General features: G+C 50.8%; 1 non-coding gene across 1 annotated transcript; it reads left to right on the plus strand.

Annotated features, from left to right (window-relative positions):
• Window positions 1-11,325: 11,325 nt before the first annotated feature.
• Window positions 11,326-11,397, plus strand: TRNAC-GCA. The gene has a single exon. It is a non-coding gene; the product is annotated as a tRNA-Cys (tRNA).
• Window positions 11,398-18,905: the final 7,508 nt, after the last annotated feature.

Raw genomic sequence — 18,905 nt, forward strand, 5'->3', positions numbered from 1 at the left:
AGCCGTGAGGCAGTTGGGGCCAGGAGACTGAGGCCGACGGGCCGGAAACCGGCTGTGGTCTGCCGTCTGGGTGAGCCGGTGCAATGGGCAGGCCACAGACCGTGGAACCGGTGGCGGGAGGTGGCAGGGATGACGGAGGAAATGGTCCTTGGCCACACCGGCGCGTGAAAGCCCGGAAGAGATGTCAGCAGAGGTATTTGGAGATACTTGGTGGATGGCCACTGCTGCCCAAACCTCTGCTAGTCCAGGAATTTGAGGACCAGAGGGTACTGGAGATGTTTAGACGAGAAGGAGACCACAGCGGTCCGGGGAGGTCACAGTGACTTTGTTATACATGTTTACCAGGACATCCTCGGGCCATCGTGGCTCACGTAGGAATGGTGAGCCTTTCTTTTCCTAGGAAATCTGGTTGTAAAGGGTTAAATACAGTCAGAGACTGGTACTGTCTTGTGCAGAACTGTGGCTGCACGGGGTTCTCTGTGATTCCACCTTCTCTCCCTTGGCTCTAACCCCCTCTTCATGCCTCTGCCCCCGAGGGGCCCTGAACTCCAAGGTGTCCTCTGTCCCAACTCCCTGGCCCAACCGTGATTCTCACTTCCCATCCACCATAATCTCTGCGGCGCCAGAGGCCAACAGCTATCAGAGGACAGTCACTAGAGCGTAGAGCAACTCCGGACTCCGACAGATGTGTGTTTACACTTGACCATTGTATGGCCTTGAACCAGTTAATTAACAGAACGTCCACCTCGTCATTTCAGTGGGGATAATAATCCTTCCATTGTTCTGAGGCGTCAGTAACGTGCAGAATAGATAAATAACAAAGACCTTGGTGTATAGTAAGTTCTCGATTAAAGTTTGCTAATTTCATTATTAGCTCATGGTTAAAGACAGCTTGGTTTAGTAAACACAGAAGTTCAGGTAGGTAGTGGGCTAGTGCTGGAACCTGAAAGAATGAGTCTCTGAAAAGGAAATGTCCCCCACAGGCAGAAGCAGAAAGGTATTTCTAAGCGAGGACGTTCAAAGCACACGGACAACTCCATCTTGGTGTCGAAGCCAGAGCAGACAGGGAGTTAAACTCATCTCTCAGCCACAAGCCAGAGCCTGCAGTGGGCAGCACCCCACCTTTCTGGCGATCGGGCACCCTTTCCCAGGGTTTTCTTAGGGGGCCCTTCATTGAACTAGAAAGTCAGACTTTCAAACTCCTGTCTTGTCAGTCGCCATTGGCCCCACGGAGTTGTGCACCAGAAACAGTAATTGCCATGAAACAAGTGCTTCTTTTGAAGACTTTACATCACACGCATTTTATAGGTGAAGAGCTTGAGGCTCCAAGAGGTTAAGTAGACCCAAAGTTGCACAGCAACCAAACGGTACAGTCAGGATTCGAACTCCAGCCTTTCCACCCCCAAAACCCATGAGCCTGACCGCCATGTTCTTTCCCTGGGATCTGAACAGTCGTTGGAAAAGGACAGCCAGCCCTTCTTTCAGATTGTTTCATTCTATCCTCAGGACAAAAACTTTGAGGAAACGGTAGATCTACTGAGCCGGACAGGCTCTGAGCCATATATTTGCCAACATTACAATCAGAGCAAGAGACTAAAAAAGAATTTTAGAGGCAAAAAAGGCCTCGGGGTCAAGTCTGTGGCATTGCAGCTGGAGAAATTACCGTCTGCGCTGCCTCCTCCCTCAGGTGTGTGTTGGGTGGAGGGGGCCAGAGGGGCAGCGGAGGGAGCTCGGGCTGCGTCCAGGGCCCCGGGGAATGCTCGTTGTCCTACAGCTCCCAGTGCTGAGGAGACACCAGTAAGGGCAAAGCGGAGTCCTGGGCTCCAAGGCCAAACAGGGAGGGAAGAGGAAGCCATCTACCCCCTTGACAGCGCTGAAGACTGCGGCCTAGTCCTCTCCACCAAGCCTGTGGGGGTCTGGAAAGCTCGGACCATCACAGGCACATTGAGGCAGCTGTTTAACCAGCAAGAACCCCACCTCCATCTCTGCTCTGTCCCTCCTGTCTGTCAGGGTAGCTTTAGACACCAGCCAGGTGTCTGTGGGAGACCTTTCCCGAGGCACAGTCATGGAGGCTCCTCGGATTAAGGGATCAGGGACGGAGGCCTCCAGGCCCTACAGTTGCCAGGGCAACGGTGAGTCAGGCCAAGGCCTCTCCTCCAGCTCTGGAAAGCCGTGTGGCTACTGAAGCCTCTTGCTGCTTCCCAGGCATGGTGGGAACGTCTAGGTTTCAATTTTTTTAAAAAATCCATTCTGCCTTTACCACTTCTAGCTGGGTTCCTTGACGTGAGTACTGTTAGTTCAAATATAATAGAATCTGATGCTTTTAATTTTACTTCCTGCAAGAGGTCACTCCAGGCAAAAAGGATTTTCTTTTTTTCTTTTTTTAAGAAAGGGAGAGAAGGAAGGAAAAGGAAAAGGAAAGAAAGAGAAACATTAAATCTAGCACTAACGGTGGCCTTACACGAGAACTTCCGGTCAGCAATGAGCCCCAGCCTGGAGTTCATTAGGGACAGTAACAATAACCACGATTCACGGGGTCTTGCCATGTTCCAGGCACTATGCCAAGTCAATGCTTTCATTTCATCTCATCCTGTGACGACCTGTGAAATCGGTATTCGGTCCCACTTTTCCAGATGACGTTCAGAGAGGTTCAGCCACGAGCCCAAGATCACATGGCCAGAATTGAAACCTCAGTGTGTGGGACCAAAGTGGGTGATGTTATTAGGGGCTGTTATATACTGTCCCCCATTTTCATCCACGTGGATCCTCAATGAAAATGGCAAAGAGTACTATTTCTCTCTGATTCGCAGCTCCGACTGTCCCGTGGACACTTGGGAAGTTCGGCAGGCAGCCACCCTGGGCAGGCCCGGCTCACCTGCGGGCTGGTCGGGGTCATGCAGAGAGGTTGCTCGGGGCTCCCATGGGGGCGCCGCCCAGCTAGTCCCTGTTTTTATCTTTTACAGATTTGTTTATTAACTTGAGAGAAGGAGAGCCAGGGGAGGGGCAGAGGGAAAGGGGAAGAGAGAGAGATCCTCAGAGACTGATGCGGGGCCTGATCCTGTGACCCTGAGTTGTGACCTGAGCCAAAATCAGGAGTTTGCTGCATAACCGACTGAGCCACCCTGATGCCCCGGCCCCTGTTTTTAAACACGAGCCTCCCTCCTGCTTCAGGCATTTGGGAAGAGAGCTACGTGTTAGAGTCAGGGCTCCCCTTCTGTTTGTTTCAGAAGTGGGGACCTAACAAGCCATTTGCTTAACAGAGAAGGAGCTGGGTGACGATTATTACAAAGAAAACGCACCTGCTAATAAAATCACACTCTTGCCTTCCAGGCCTACACCACCTCTTGGTTCTCACCATCCCTTCGAACGAAACTCCCTTTCTCTTTGTAAAATAATACCCAGGTTCTCAAAATAACTCGAGTTTAAGACAGGAGCACCACTCCTGACTATCAGCTAGAGTCATGGAAAGTTGAATTTTAATGGCAAAATATACCAATGAAAATGTCTATGCTCATTAGTAATTTTTATTTAAATAATGAATATCAGGATAGCCATTTCCTTTGAGATTCAGTATCGTCTAAGTGTACAACATTTTTAAGAACTATATTTAATCAGGGGTGCCTGGGTGGCTCAGTAGATTAAGTGTCTGCATTCAGCTCAGGTCATGACCCCAGGATCCTGGGATCAAGTCCTACATCAGGCTCCTTGCTTAGTGGGGAGCCTGCTCCCTCTGCCTGCCGCTCCCCCTACCTGTGCTTGTTTTCTCTCTCTGACAAATGAATAAATAAAAATCCTTTTTTGAAATGTGATTAAAAAAAGAACTATATTCAATCAGTTCTTTGTTTACAGGGTACACAAATACCAAGGCTGTGCCCTCAAAAAATTGAAATTGATTGGATTTAAGGTAAATTCAGCAGAAAATTAAGCAGGTTATGAAACATGACTTTTATCATTCTCCCCCTGAAGATATGACCCAAGAGCCACATGGTTCCACAGTCAGATTTTCTGCAGGCAAATTACTTATACAAATTCTAAAATCTAGGAGGAAATGATTTTGTGTATATTATCCTGCTTAGATTAATGGTCATCCCTAAAAGTCACATTAATTTTGTCCAAAAGTAAAAGCAGTACATTGGTTTGTATAGTTACCGCTTTGAACAATTTAATAACATATATCCAACCAAAATAACGATTATCCCTTCCCATTTAATGCAGTGTATTCCTTCACTTCTCTTGACTTCATTGATGATTTACTAGCCGAAGGTTTGTAATACATTTTGAAATAGGTTTGGGGGAAAAAAAAATGAAAACTTCAAACATTTCAGAACATGCCAAAAAACCAAGTCAATATCCAGACCAAATTACACCAATCTCCAGTATATTTAATTTAAACAGTAGACATACTGAGAAGAAAGACACATTTTTCTTGCCCAAATCTATGCCAGCTCCTTCAAGTCTTGGAATGAGCAGAAACTGCGTACAAACGTGCTGGGGTGTTCATTTACCAAAAAGACGAACTCACATTAGTATGTAATAATCGCATAATAGAATTTCAGAATTTAATTTAAAAACCCTTCTCTCCCAAAAGAAAATAGCATTGTTATTTGCTTTCTATGAGAGGAATTTCTGAGTCCCAAACAATAAAAGTTTATCTTTTTATTGAATGAGCCCTTTATTTCTTCAAGAGAAGGTATCAATTCTCCTCCGAAAATGTAACAGAAGAAATAATTTTATTTACCACCAGTATGAGGACGTTTAACCACCTCCACACCTGTGAAATGAAGCCGATTCCTTGGAAGAAATGAAATCGGTAGGAACGAAATCTACAATATTTTAGAATCTCAGCTTAAGGACACGACATTTTCATTAAATTTACAGTCATCAGCCAAAGGCTCCGCGCTTCATCTGGCCGTGTTTTCAGGCTTTTGTTTTTAGCCCTAGAATCCCGTTTAAACACCCCCGTCTTCGCAACGTGAACAAGTGAAGTGACGGGGTCGGTGCCACCTTGGAGCACCGCCACCTCGGGGGAGGGACTACGCTCACCTGCTCCGCCCTCTCCGACCCCGGGGCTGCCCTGGGGGGTCTCTGACCACCCCCGTCCCTTACTCCAGCTTCTCCCAGTTCAATCCACACAATCCTGTGTGTTGCTTGCACCCAGCGCCAGCCACATCGCAGGCTTACTTCGTTCCCTGATAGGACTGGGGGGGGTTCTTAAGTTTCTTTCTTCTTTGGGGGGGTATGTGCATTTCTACTCTGGGCAACCTCTCCATCACTGGGCAGATGTTCTCATCAGACAGTGGCGAGTCGCCGTGAAATCCAGCGAGGTGACACTCTCCAAGAATCCCTGGAAGGCGGGGGAAATAGCACAGATGGCCAGAAAAGCCCTGTCAGAAGCTGCAAGGATCCCCAACGTTATTTTTACAGCAGTCGCCTACACGGGGAAGGCGAGAGGAGATTCAGGTCCAAGCGGCGCCTGCGGGACCCTTGGCCACACAGCATGCCTGAGGGCAGCCTGGAGGGTCACCCGGCTCCTGCGGGCTCCCCTGGGCTCCCCCGAGCGCCCCAGGCTGACCCAAGCGAGGGGCTCCGTGCACGTTAAGCGAGGGGGTGAAGGAGCCGCGGGTGAGTGCGCGGGACGGAACCCAGGTAACGGCGCGTCTCTGCCCCGTGGGGATGCGGACCATTTTCATCATTCAAGCCAAGCCAAAGCCTTTCCGAGATACGTGCTTCATCATTCCCTCCGATATTTCAGCCCCAGTATCAGGTAGAGCCCCCGGGTCACTGCCAGATCCTCCTACGGCAGTCGCGGGCTGCCCAGGGCGACGACAGGACGCCTCCGGGCTGCCCCGGCTCGGGAGGAGGGTGACGCAAGGGCCCGCAGGCAGCAGAGCCGGGCCGCGGGCAGAAGGAGCCGGTGGCATCTCCCTGGCCGCCGGGGAGCCCTCCCTCCCCTCCGCGGCCTCCCCGAGCTGCGAGCCGTCGCCCTCGTCCGTCTGTTCGCACCGGCCCGCGGCGCCGCCGAGGCCGTCCCGCTCCCGGCCGTCGCACGCTCAGCCCCCGCACTGCCCGGGCGGCCCGGCCCGCGACCTCCCGCCGCGCGGCCCCCACCCCTACCCCGGGCCCCGCCGCGCCGCGCCCGCGCGCTCCCAGTCCCCGCGCCCAGGCCGCCGCGCCGGCCCTTCCCGCCCGAGCCCTCCACGCCCCGCCCGCCGGGCCCCGAGCGCGCCCCCGGGTAACGCGGACCCGCGCGGCCAGCCGTGCTGCGAGATCACGGGGGGGGGGGGGGGGGCAGGAGAGCCACAGTTTTTAATTTTAGAACGCTATTTCTATAGGTCTATTTTAAATACACGTATATATGCGTTTTGCACATTTAATCTTTAATGGCTTGAATATTTTAAATTCCTCGGTGCGAGCGGCCTCCCGCCCCGCCGCAGGAGGTGGCCCCGGGCCCTCGGCCTCGCTGCCCGCGCCCCCGCCACGTGGGGCGGCCGCGGCCGTGCTGCCCCCTGCCGGCCGGAGCCCGGAGCCCGGAGGCCGCCGCGCGCACCTGGCCGCCCGCGGCCGCTCTAGGAACGCGGGCCTCTCGGTGGTGGCGCGGGCGGCGGCCTCGCGCCCACCAGGGGGCCGTCCCAAGAAGCCGGGGGTCTCTCCCTCCGGGGCGCCCCGGGGCCGCCGCCTGCGCCGCCTGGGGCCACCGTTTCCGGCGTCCGTGGCTCCTCGCGCGCCCCGCCGGCCCGGCCCCGTCCCCCGAGCTTCGCGGGGCCCGTTCTTTGTGCAGATCCGGGCGCGAACACAAAGGCGGTGGGGGTGGGGGGCGCAGAGACCGCCCCGGACTCCCGCAGCCGCCGGAGGGGGAGAGCGGGAAGGGGGTCGCGGGGCGCCGCGGGCCGCACTTCCTTCGGCCCGCTGCCCGCGGGCTCGGCTGGCCGGAGCAGGAGGCGGACGTCTCGGTGCCCCGCGGAGGTGGACCGGGACGAGCGCCCGGACGACGGGCTGGGCTTGCTCGCGCCTGCACCCAAGTGCAGTACTGGTCTCGCTGTCGCCGAGAGGTGGCATTGCCCTGTCAAAGGGTATGGACTGCCCCCCACCCCAGGCTTCTGATGCACACCGCCAGGCCTTTGCCCAGAGCGCCCGCCAGCTGCTGCTTGTCTGCGGCCGCAGGTCGGGTCCCCGCGGGCTGGGAGCCGGGCAAGGCGGCGTCTGCGGGGGAGGGCAGCGGGGTGCACAGTCGCCGGGCGTTTGAGGAACAGCGTGTGGGGTTCCGTGTGGCCCGGCGAGGCTTTGGAGCCTGGGCTGGGTCCTTGTGGGGCCCGACCCTCGGCTCTCCGTGGATCTGAATGCTTGGAGACACGGAGCACGTGGACGGATCCTGTGAAAATGCGGATTTGACCGTGATCTTCTTTAGCTTGTCACCCTCAGCGGGGCTCCCCATTGCTCTGAGGGCAAAATCCAGAATCCCAACGGGGCCCACCAGGCCCTACCTAGGTCTGCAGCCCTATCGTGGGCTGTGGATCACTTTCCCAGAGTTACCATAACAAAGGACCACAGACTGGGTGGCTTTCCGCCACAGAAGTTGAGGGGAAATCTGTCCCTCGCTTCTAGCTCCTGGCTGTTGCCAGCAATCCTGGTGTCCCTTGCCTTAGGAAGGCTGAAGTACAGCGCCTGCCTCTGTGATCACATGGCATCTTCCTTGCATGTATGTGTCCCTATCTGGGTGTCTCTCCTTTTATAAGGATAACAGCCGGATTAGATTAAGGACCCACCCTAATCCAGTATGACCCCATGTTAATTTAACTAACTATATCTTCAATGACCCCATTTCCAAATAATGCCACATTCTGAGGTTCCTGGAAGCACATGAATTTGGGGGGGACCCCATTCAACCCCCAAGGGGCTGCCTCCTTGACTCGGGCATCCTGCCCTTCTCTCTGCTCTTCAGCTCAGGCTTCCACCGGAGCTGCCTGGCCCTCCTGGACCACTCGTCTCCACCCAACTTCCCTTTCTCCTGCAAGGTGTGATGGAGATGACACCGCCTCAGAGAAGCCCTCCGGAGCCCCACAGTCTAGGGTCACCCTGCCCCATGTCCGGGGTCATGGCAATTATCACAGTCCCCGCTAAAGGAGGACCTGAGTGACAGTGTGTCTCCTGAGGGACAGGTGTGCCTCCTCCACTAGAAAGTTCACCTCCATGTGGACGGGCGCCAGGTCGACCGAATGAACAATAACAAACCTAAATTCATGGCCAAAGGGATTTACAGACTGACACGTCAGGCCCTGGGTTGAGTCCACTGCAGAGAGCCCATGAGGAGGGTCTCAGAAGTGGTGACCCGGGGACACAGGCGAGACAATCTCCATGCAGCCTGGGCTCCGCACTTCCCTCCGTGGCACAGGAGATAAAACCCACTGGCTGACCCTGCCCCACCTCGCTGCCCTCCACGTGGACCCCTGTCCTGCTCCGTCCCTTTGCTGTGGCCACACTGGTGCAGGTCACACTCCTCCGTCCTGCCAGGCTTGTCCCTGTCGGAGCCCCTGCAGAGCGGAGCCCCCAGCCGGGAAGGCTCTGCATCCGCATCTGACCCACTGGCTCATCATCCAGACTTGCGCTCGAATTGTCACTTCCCTGAGTACCCCATTTCGCCCCCGTCACCCACCGTCCCATCACCCTGCTCCGTGTTCCTATGGTGCTTTCCTTCTCTGCAATGATCTGCTTCCTTGGTGTTCCTGTCTTGTCGCCCCACACCCCTCAGAACACAAGTTCCTCGAGGGCAGTGTTCACTGCTGGGCCCTTGCTCAGTGCTAGGCCGGAACCTGGGACAGAGTGGGTTTTGTCACATGACTGAAAATTATTTAAAACCCTCTGGTTTCTGTTTCTTCATCTACAAAATGGGCGTCCTCTTAGCTACTTCCCAAGAGATAATCATTGTACCGCCTCCAAGGGTCCTTGGGAGGATTAAATGGGAAGAGGCACGACTAGGGCCTCCAACGTGCTGAACACTCAACATATCCGAGCCACCATCAATGTCTTAGGTTGACACACGTCCTCACCTGGGGGGGACCAAGATGGCGGCTGGGGGTGGTAGGACTTCCCCCGGGGATTCCACCCTCCTGCTCCTCCCGGGACCCACCCCCACGGCCAGCAGATGGAGGTGATATCGTGGAAGCAGCCACACACCTGGACCTGGGAGGTCTTGAAACTGAGTCTCTTGGAGACTTTCGGAGCCTGTGTCCTCATCTTCAGGGTGGAAGAAACTATTCCTACAAAAGCTTAAATGAGTTATATGTAAATTATAATGTATATTTCCCAAATTAGTATTCCATTGATTCTTTTGATCTTAAAGCAATTACTTATTATGTCAATAGGAAATGGTATTTCTTGCAATTAGTAGAAGGGAATAGTGTTTTGTTTTGAGAGAGAGAGCATGTGTGAGTGGAGACGGGGCAGGGTTGGGGCCCTGAGGGAAAGAGAGAACCCTAAGCCAACTCCTCGCCCAGCACAGAGCCCAACATGGGGCTCCATCCCAGGACCCTGAGATCATGACCTGAGCCAAAACCAGGAGTTGGACACTTAACCCATTGAGCGACTGGGTGCCCCTAGAAGGGAATATTCCTAAATTTGTAATATTTATTGGTTTTTCTGATTCTGAAAATAATACATTTTATTGTAGAAATTTTTTTTTCTTATTTGATAAACATAAAATATTATAATGTTTTAATTTGGATTTCTTAGGTGCCTCAGTGCAGTAGGTAGCGTATCAGTCTCCTAATTTGGATTTCATTGGTTTTACTAAGATTGATTCTGATTTACTGAGATTGAACACATCCTCCATGGCCTTTGTCATCATAGGTGGGCTCTTCAGTAATGAAAGGTATTAGTCCGTAATATTTTGCCTATCATAAATGATGAGGGTATTTTCCAAGTTGCTATTAACCTTTTGGTTTTGTCTACCTAACTAGACTTGTAATGCTTATTAGCCAAATCTATTGCTATTTTCTGTTGGGATTTCTTCTACTGGAATGCTTTCTTTGCTGTTCCTAAATCAGTTAGAGACTCATTTTTACTTTTATTTATACATCATGCTTTAATTCACTTGGACTTCATTTGGGTACACAAAGAGAAGCTTAGGTGCTACTTTATTTTTTTTTTAAAGACTTTATTTATTTATTTGACCAGAGAGAGAACACAAGCAGGGGGAAAGAGAGAAGCAGGCTCCCCCCTGAGCAGGCAGCCAGATGCAGGGCTGGATCCCAAGATCCTGGGATGGTGACCTGAGCTGAAGGCAGACGCTTAACAACTGAGCCACCCAGGCACCCCTAGTGGCTACTTTAATAATTTTTCCCAAATGACCAACTGAATTCTCCCAACGTCATTTACATAAACAGCCTTTCCTTTCCGTGTGCATTTCGGACCACGGTGGCTCTGTCTACAGCCCGGGGGTGAGGCGTGTAGATGATCGAGACGGCTTGGATTTGCAACCCCACTTGCTAATTATTGCACGTCGGATTACTTATGTAAGATCCGGGGACCTCAGTTTCCTCATCTGTGAAATGGAGGTAATAATCACAGCCCCTGTGGTCCGGGATTGTTGCGAACATAATGATGGCAAGATCAACCTTTGTGATTATTTTATTACGCTGTGATTCTGCCATGACCATTCCCAGGTCTGGGACTCAGGTGTGCCGTCTGGCCTTAGGCTGTTTCCAGTCGCCTGCTCTAGTAGACGGCCTCTTATTTGCCAAGACAAGCCCTCCAGTTTTGCTCGTGTTCTTTTCAGTTCTGGCAACTTGGCTCACCTATTCTGTTTTATTTACTGGGCCTGGTCTCCCATTCACAGCGCAGGCCTGGAGTTAGTTTGGGGAAGACGATACTTGATTTAGGAATGCGCCCATGAGGTCTCGGCGGCTTGGAGAGGGGAGCAGAGCGGAGCAAAGGGCCCTGGTGACACCAGGGAACGGGGGGAGACACACAGAAGGAGGGCCAAGGAGAGAAAGGGCTGCCGGGGGCAGACGCGAGAAGATGTTGGACAGGAAAAAACCAGGTGGCCCCTGCTCTCAGCCCCCGTGCTGCGCATGGAGAGGGTCTCTGGAGGCCTGGGACTCTGAGTCTAGATAAGGAGAAGGTCCCCGATTTTCTGCTGCCTCCGGCTGTGGGTGCCTGACCCATTCATCCACCCAACCTGGGGAAGAGAGCGAGCTGGCGTTCAGAGCAGAAAGGCCAGTTCGGGAGGAAACTGGAGGCCGGGGAGGCCACAGAAGTCACAGATGCTGGCAAGACCTGTTGCAGCTGGGTGGGGTAGAAGAGTGTGTATGAGACAGAGCATGTGTACCTGGGGGTATAGCTCAGGGGTAGAGCATTTGACTGCAGATCAAGAGGTCCCTGGTTCAAATCCAGGTGCCCCCTGTGTGTACTGTTTTATCCCCCTTTCTGGCAGCTCAGGAGTCACAGGTGAGGTCAGCCTTGCTAGCCCAGACGTAGTGCGCAAGCTACTTACCTAAGTTTATATTTGCCAGTAGGCGCTTTAAATAAAGTTTAAAAAAATAAAAAAAAAAAGGGGTGGGTGAAGAGTATCAAAAGGTACAAATTCTCAGTTAATTACAGTTAAGTCCTGGGAGGTAAGGTACAGCGTGCTGGCGACCTCTAACAATACTGGGTTGTGTGTTTGGAAGTTGCTAAGAAAGTAGAGTTTTTATAAAGATTTTATTTATTTAGAGAGAAAGCAGGGGAAGAGGTAGAGGGAGAGAGGGAATCCCCAGCGGACTCGGCCCTGGAGCTTCACCACCCAAGACACGGCCCAGTGCGCCACCAGCTCAGCACCCCGGCGGCCTCTACCAGAGCCTCTTAAAAGTTCTCGTCACCAGGGGACAAACGTCTAACTCTATGAGGTGACGGATGTTCACTAGACTTCTTGTGGTGCTCATTTCACAGTATACACAGATACTGAGGTATTAGATCATTACATTAAACTAATACAATGTTAAGTGTCAATTATATATCAGCAAAGGTGGGACTTTTTTTTTTTTAAGATTTTATTTATTTATTTGACAGAGGGGAGAGAGACAGCACACACACATGAGCAGGGGCAGAGGGAGAGGCAGAAGCAGGCTCCCGCTGACCAAGGAGCCCGAAATGGGACTTGACCTGAGTCCATGGGATCATGACCTGAGCTGAAGGCAGCCGCTCACCCGACAGAGTCACCCTGGTGCCCCAAAGGTGGGACACTCTTAAAAATATAAAGTAAAAAAGAAATGGGTGAAACGGATTTCTGTATTTTGATGAAATAGATCTGAGACATTATCATTTCAACATCTAATCAATATTAACATTTATAAATGAGATAGCTTATGTTTTGTGGGATGTTTGGACTCTGAAATCCGATATGCACGTTCCTCCTAAAGCCCCTGTCCCTCTGGACCAGCCACCTGTAGATGGTGCGCACTCCTGAGCGGGGGGAGCCTCTTAGGCTTCTGGCAGTTTGCAGGGGAAAGGTGGGTGTGGCTGTGCTGGTCGGGGGGGCTCCCCTTGCTCCCCGCAGTGTGCTGGGCTGCTCCCCCAGTTACAGAAAAGAGACCGTGGGAGGAAGGTGGCTCTTGGGAAGATGTAGGAAACCCATGGATTTCCAGGTCCCTAGAGAGCCACCTTCGATTTGCTCCGTAGAACATAGGATATTTCATGAAAATGCTCTGATACAGGTGCTGAGGTGACTGCTAGTTCTGAGCCAAATTTACTACTTAAAGAGAACTCTTAATGCTGACTTTTTTGGTACTGCAATATATAATAAGTATTTTGGCCACAAGATTTTCATAGGCATTGTCTTTTTGCTTTCACTCAAAGGACATTTCTTCCACGCAATATTTATAAGACAAATATATCCCCAAAAAGTCCTGTAAGACAAAGCTCTTCAGATGAGTATGACATGTGAGGAAAGTGGTGGCTAAGTCTCATTCTGTCACTTACGCTATAAACTGGGACGAGCTGCTTTAATCCCGGGTATCGCTGTCATGCTCAATAAAGATGGTGATAGTGGTGGTACCACCGAAATGCTTTTTAAGTCATATAGAAATACACACACACATATATATAGATGCCTCTCTAAGATCAGTTTCTCTAGCCCATTAGAAGTGTTCAGTAAACATGAAGTCTAGTTCTCCCAGGTGTCTTGGGTGTAGCTACCAAAGTGAGAAGTCCCAAGCAGGTCTGTCTGCTCAAGCAGGGAGCATAGCTCAGGGGCAGAACACTGATCTGCAGATTGTAAAGTCCCTGGTTCGAGTCCAGAAGTCCCTTGTGATTACTGCAAAGCTCTCCCAGTCTGCTGCTGTCTTGCTCACAGCCTGGCGTGCAAGGACTCTGAGCCTCTGATGCTGGGGTTGCCTTTCTCAAAGAACTAGGGCTGAGTTCTCCTCTTATTGAGAGAAAGGTTTGCAGGCAAATAATGTCATTATTTATATTAAATTATGTGAAAAAGCAAGTGCAGTACAGTGTGTACTCTCTGCTAACATTTGTGTTTATTAATAAAGTCCGAGAGAGCTTAGTGGAAATTTCTCCCATGCACGGACTGTGGAAGGTCGTAAAAGAAGCTGTTAATCTGGCTTTCCTCCAAGCACAAGAAGACGGAGGCTTATACTGTGGAAAGAGCCAAGATGCCCTTCAACAGACAAATAGGTAAAGAAGATGTGGTCCGTATATGCAATGGAATATTATGCCTCCATCAGAAAGGATGAATACCCAACTTTTGTAGCAACATGGACGGGACTGGAGGAGATTGTGCTGAGTGAAATAAGTCAAGCAGAGACAGTCAATTATCGTATGGTTTCAGTTACTTGGGGAGCATAAGGAATAACACGGAGGACATGGGGAGATGGAGAGGAGAAGGGAGTTGGGGGAAATTGGAGGGGGAGATGAACCATGAGAGACTGCGGACTCTGAGAAACAAACTGAGGGTTTTGGAGAGGAGGGGGCTCGGAGGGGGGTAAGGTGAGCCTGGTGGTGAGTATTGTGGAGGGCACGGATTGCATGGAGCACTGGGTGTGGTGCATAAACAATGAATCTTGGAATGCTGAAAAAATAAAATAAAATTTAAAAAAAGACGGGATTTGAGTTGCTACAAACTCATGATAAAACTTTCAGTGGATGAGGCGTTATTTCTCACGGATGAGCAAAGAAAGGTTTCTTGAGATGGGATCTACTCCTGGTGAAGATACTGTGAAGCCTGTTGAGATGACAACAGAGCGAGTAAACACAGCTGATGACTCGGGGGTTAGGTTTGAGAGGATTGATTCTAATTGTGAAGGAAGTTCTCCAGTGTGTAAAATGCAATCAAACAGCATCCCCTGCTACAGCAAAATTGTTTGTGAAATGAAGACTCAGTTGATGCAGCAAACTTCACTGTTGTCTTCTTTTAAGAAACTGCCACAGTCGCCCTTTTAGCAGCCACCATTCTGTTTGGTCAGCAGCCACTGACACTGAGGCAAGAACCTCCACCAGCAGAAAGATTACAACTCACTGAAAACTCGGGTGATGGTTAGCAATAGGTGTTTTTAAATTCAGGTATGTATATATTTTTTTAGACAATACTATTGCACATTTAGTAGGCTGCATTACAGCGTAACATAACTTTTACATGCACTGGGAAATAAAAAAAGTTCTTTTGACTATTAAAAAAAAAGAAGAGGGAGGCTTGGGAGAATTTTGACTGCGTAACCTTTTCACATTTTATTCTTTAAATCTATGTATTTATTCTTAACATTTTATTTTTTTAGGGGCACCTGGGTGGCTCACTTGGTTAAGTGTCTGCCTTCAGCTCGGGTCATGATCGCAGGGTCCTGGGATCCAGCCAAGCATCCAGCTCCTGGCTCCGCAGAGGGCCTGCTTCCCCCTCTGCTCCTCACTCCAATAGTGCTCACTCTCTCTCTAACAAATAAATAAAATCTGTTAAAATATATATTTTTAAATATATTGTATATATAAATATATAATTATATGTCTTTTATATATTATATATAATATTTCTATATTTTATATTTTTTATATATATATATTTTTTAACCTTTAGGTTCACTTCAAAATTGAGAGGAAGGTCTAGGAATTTCCCACAAGCCCCTGCGTTCCACCCCATCCTCCTCCCCAAACTCTCGGTGCTCAGCCTGTTAATGTCTCCTCACCCCCAAAACCCCTGGCGACCACAGGACTTTTGACCGTCTCCACAGTTTTGCCTTTCTCGGGAAGCCACACAGGGCGCAGCCTTTCCAGATTGGCTGCGACCTTCAGTACCGGGCCCTGAAGCAACCTCCACGGCCACCCGCTCGTGAGCTCCTTTCCTTCCGCGCGGAACACTGTGCCCTTGTCCGGACCCGCCACGGTTTATTTCTCTCTTCACCTCCTGACAGTTGCTTTCAACAGCATTTGGAGCCTTTTGAGCATTATATCATATGCATTCTATGGGTCTAGTATTTATCTTTTCAAAATAAAATATATGATTTTAAAATAAATTATTTAAGGTCTCACCCACCAAAACTGGTGGGGAATCCAGCCCGGGTCTGTTTGAACGTCCTCACCCTTTCCACTGAGTTTTGCAAGAATGCCCAGTGTGTAGGGGGCATCTGGGTGGCTCAGTGGGTTAAAGCCTCTGCCTAGGGCTCAGGTCATGATCTCAGGGTCCTGGGATCGAGCTCTGCATCGGGCTCTCTGATCGGCAGGGAGCTTGCTTCCCTGCGCCCCCCTCTCTCTGCCTCTCTGCCTATTTTTGATCTCTCATCAGATAAATAAGTTAAAAAAAAAAAAAAAAACAGTGTGGATGATCTGCACCGAGGCCCACTCCTCAGCCAGGTCTGCTCTGGCCTCTTCCTTTCGGGCAAGCAGCTTCTGTGAGGGTGCCCCCCCACTGGACAAGGCCTGAGGCCCGGCGCTCCCCAATTCTGCTGGAGTTCTCTCCCAAGACTCTGTGTTCTCTTGGGAGTCAGTCTCCTCCGTAACCGGATGTCCTTCCCACCTTGCCCCAGGGGCTGCAGTCGACACCCTCCGTGAGGCCACCTTCCTCCACCTTGCGGACGACAAGCCCGTCTGAGTGATGGGGCTCATGCCCCGTTCCAGGCAGCCCACCCAGCCTGGCAGTCTCTTTTCGCTTGTGAAAACACACACCCTCACACTCACCCACACAGAAATTCTCAAAGACTAGTAGGAAGAAGCATGTTAAATGGACATAGGAGCCAAATTAAACAAGTGCCCAGTGGCCAAAGGTGGGATTATGTGAAAATCAAAAAGAAAAATTAGTGTGAGTGATTGAAACACATAAAAGAGGGGCGCCTGGATGGCTCAGTGGGTTAAAGCCTCTGCCTTCGGCTCAGGTCATGATCTCAGGGTCCTGGGATTGAGTCCTGCATCAGGCTCCTCTGCTCATCAGGAAGCCTGCTTCTCCCTCTCTCTCTCTGCCTGCTTGTGATCTGTCTGTCAAATAAATAAATAAAATCTTAAATAAAAAGAAATACACAAAACATGCATTTAAAAATCCATTAATTCATTAGCGTGTGTATATATATACACACTTAAAGCTCTCACTGGTCAAATCTGGAGGTTGCTAAGGCATCGATTCATTATTCTGGAAGTTCACAAATAAAAGGAAAGAATCAAGCATTTGTTCTATACCAGCAGAACCAAGCTGCTGGTAAAGGATATCTTTCCTTATAAAAGAATTTGAGCTAATGAGGGAGAGGACTGTAATAAAATCATTTGCAGCTCCTAACGACATAGAGATGTAAGCAAGTATCACCAAGGCCACGAAAGCCATGAGATAAAGGTTTGTTGGGGAAATTGACCAGGTTAATGACACGTCCACACACCATTTAATCCCAGCCCACCAACAGGAAGAGCCGCAGACATGAGCGTCCCGACACCGTTCTCCCAGAGACGTCATCTCACCAGAAGGCTGAACTCTGATCAAGGCTCCTTCTGTAACCAGCTTGACCGTGTGGAAAATTGTTAAAGCTGAGTATGATGGTTACTTTTACATGTCAACCTGACTGGGTCACGGGGTACACAGATATTTGGATAAACATTATTTTGGGGTTTGCCTGTGGGGCATTTCCAGATGAGATTAGCATTTGGATCAGTAAAACCTAAGTGAAGGCAGTTGCCCTCCCCGGGGCCACCAGGCATCATCCAAGCTGCTGAGGGCCTGAATGGAAGAAAAGGGCAGAGACTGGGCAGGTAGTTGTCTCCCTGTTTGAGCTGGGACAGTGGCTTCTCCTGCCCTAGGCTACAACTTAGATCAGCGACTCGCGGGTCCTCAGACCAGCAGGCTCGGGCTAGAAACACATCACCAGCCTTCCTGGGTCTGTAGGCAGATGTGCGAACATGGGACATCTCAGCCTCCACAGTCACCGGAGCCAACTTCTTACCATAAACCCCTCTCTCTCTCTCCCTCCACTCCCCCTCCCCCACTGCTTCTGCGTCCCTGGGTCTGTGGAGAACCCAGATCCGTATACCACGTGATGGACACCACTACTCTTGTGTATATTTGAGATTTTCCATAATAAAAAATTAAAAATCCCTTTCCCATCGATAAGTCTGTTTAAATATAACAGAAGGAAATTACGCTCCCCGATTAAAAAAAAAAAAAAGGTGATTTTCGTTTTCGGGTTCTGATGAGGGTTTGTATCTTACATGAATCCAGCCGCCGCGCATTGGTGTGTGAGGAGAACCACTTTCTTTATTCCTCTTAGCACCATGGAGATAGGTTGACTTCTCAAAGGGAACGACTCTGAAAAGCAAGGAGAAACAAAGAAGCAGGCTCACAGAACCAGTCACTATGGTTTCGGGCTCATTAGCGGCATCAGGGGTATCATTAGCAACGCAGGGCAAGGTCACACTGGATGGGAGAGGTGCTGAGTGCTGGCTGCTCGGTGCTCCTCCAGCCAACCGGGCTCCGGCCGCAGGCATCGGTGAAATGACTCACCTTGCCCAGAGATTGGGGGGGCGGGGGTGGAGGGGTACGGAGTGCTTCCCTCCAGCTCCTAGGACCTACCCACTTTGGTTTATACGTGAGCTGGTGATACCCCTAAAACGTGGAGATAATTCCCTGTGAATGTGAAACCAGAATCAGCACGCAACGGATGTGACTGGCCATCAGCAGAAGTGACAGCTCTGACCTCATTAACTGCATCACAGCCTAAGCAGCCTACAGTAACAGGTGATACGCCGTTATCTCCCTAATATTTCAGAAAAAAAAATCACCCAGTAAGGAACTGGCCGAGGTTTCGTCTCTGCAGACAGGGACCTGAATCACTCGTGCGTTGAAAAACATCCTGCAACGTGGTCCCCAAGCTTTAGTCCCAGAGTTAGACTGGTTGAACTCCTGAATTTCTCTAAGCCTTAGTTTCTTCATCTGCAACTTGGGGGTAATAATGTGCCCAGCTCAGGGTGGATGTGAAGACACAAAGTGACAATTCACAGAAAATATTCAACGCTGAGTCACAGGAAGGCCCCTGCAGGAGCTGTGTCGTAAGGACGGAGGGTCCCGGGCTCATTAGGGGAGACAGCGGCTGAATCTTCCTACAGCTCAGGTGCGGCCGGTCACGATGGAGATGGTCTCCAACATCTCCCGCCCCTCTGGCTCCTCCTACTCCACCCCCTACCCCGTGCACCTGCGCCCCAGCTAGGCAGGGAGAGCTTGTGTCCTTCATACCAGAGGGAAGGGATAGGCCTGGAGATGCAAACTGCTCGTGCTCAGCTTTCCCATTCCTGCCATCCGGGCGCTGGGGGTTCAGAGCCAACAGACGGGCGCCTGCAACCAACTCCGTCCCAGCGTGGAAGGGCCGCGTGGGCAAGGTGGCCAGTACCAGGGGGCCAAGCAGAAGACGCAGACGAGACCAGCGTGGGGTCAGAAAGTGCCGGTGCTCACAATGGGGTCAAGACCA

The sequence above is a fragment of the Mustela erminea genome, chromosome 11, assembly GCF_009829155.1.
Source record: "Mustela erminea isolate mMusErm1 chromosome 11, mMusErm1.Pri, whole genome shotgun sequence".
Taxonomy (NCBI): Eukaryota; Metazoa; Chordata; class Mammalia; order Carnivora; family Mustelidae; genus Mustela; species Mustela erminea.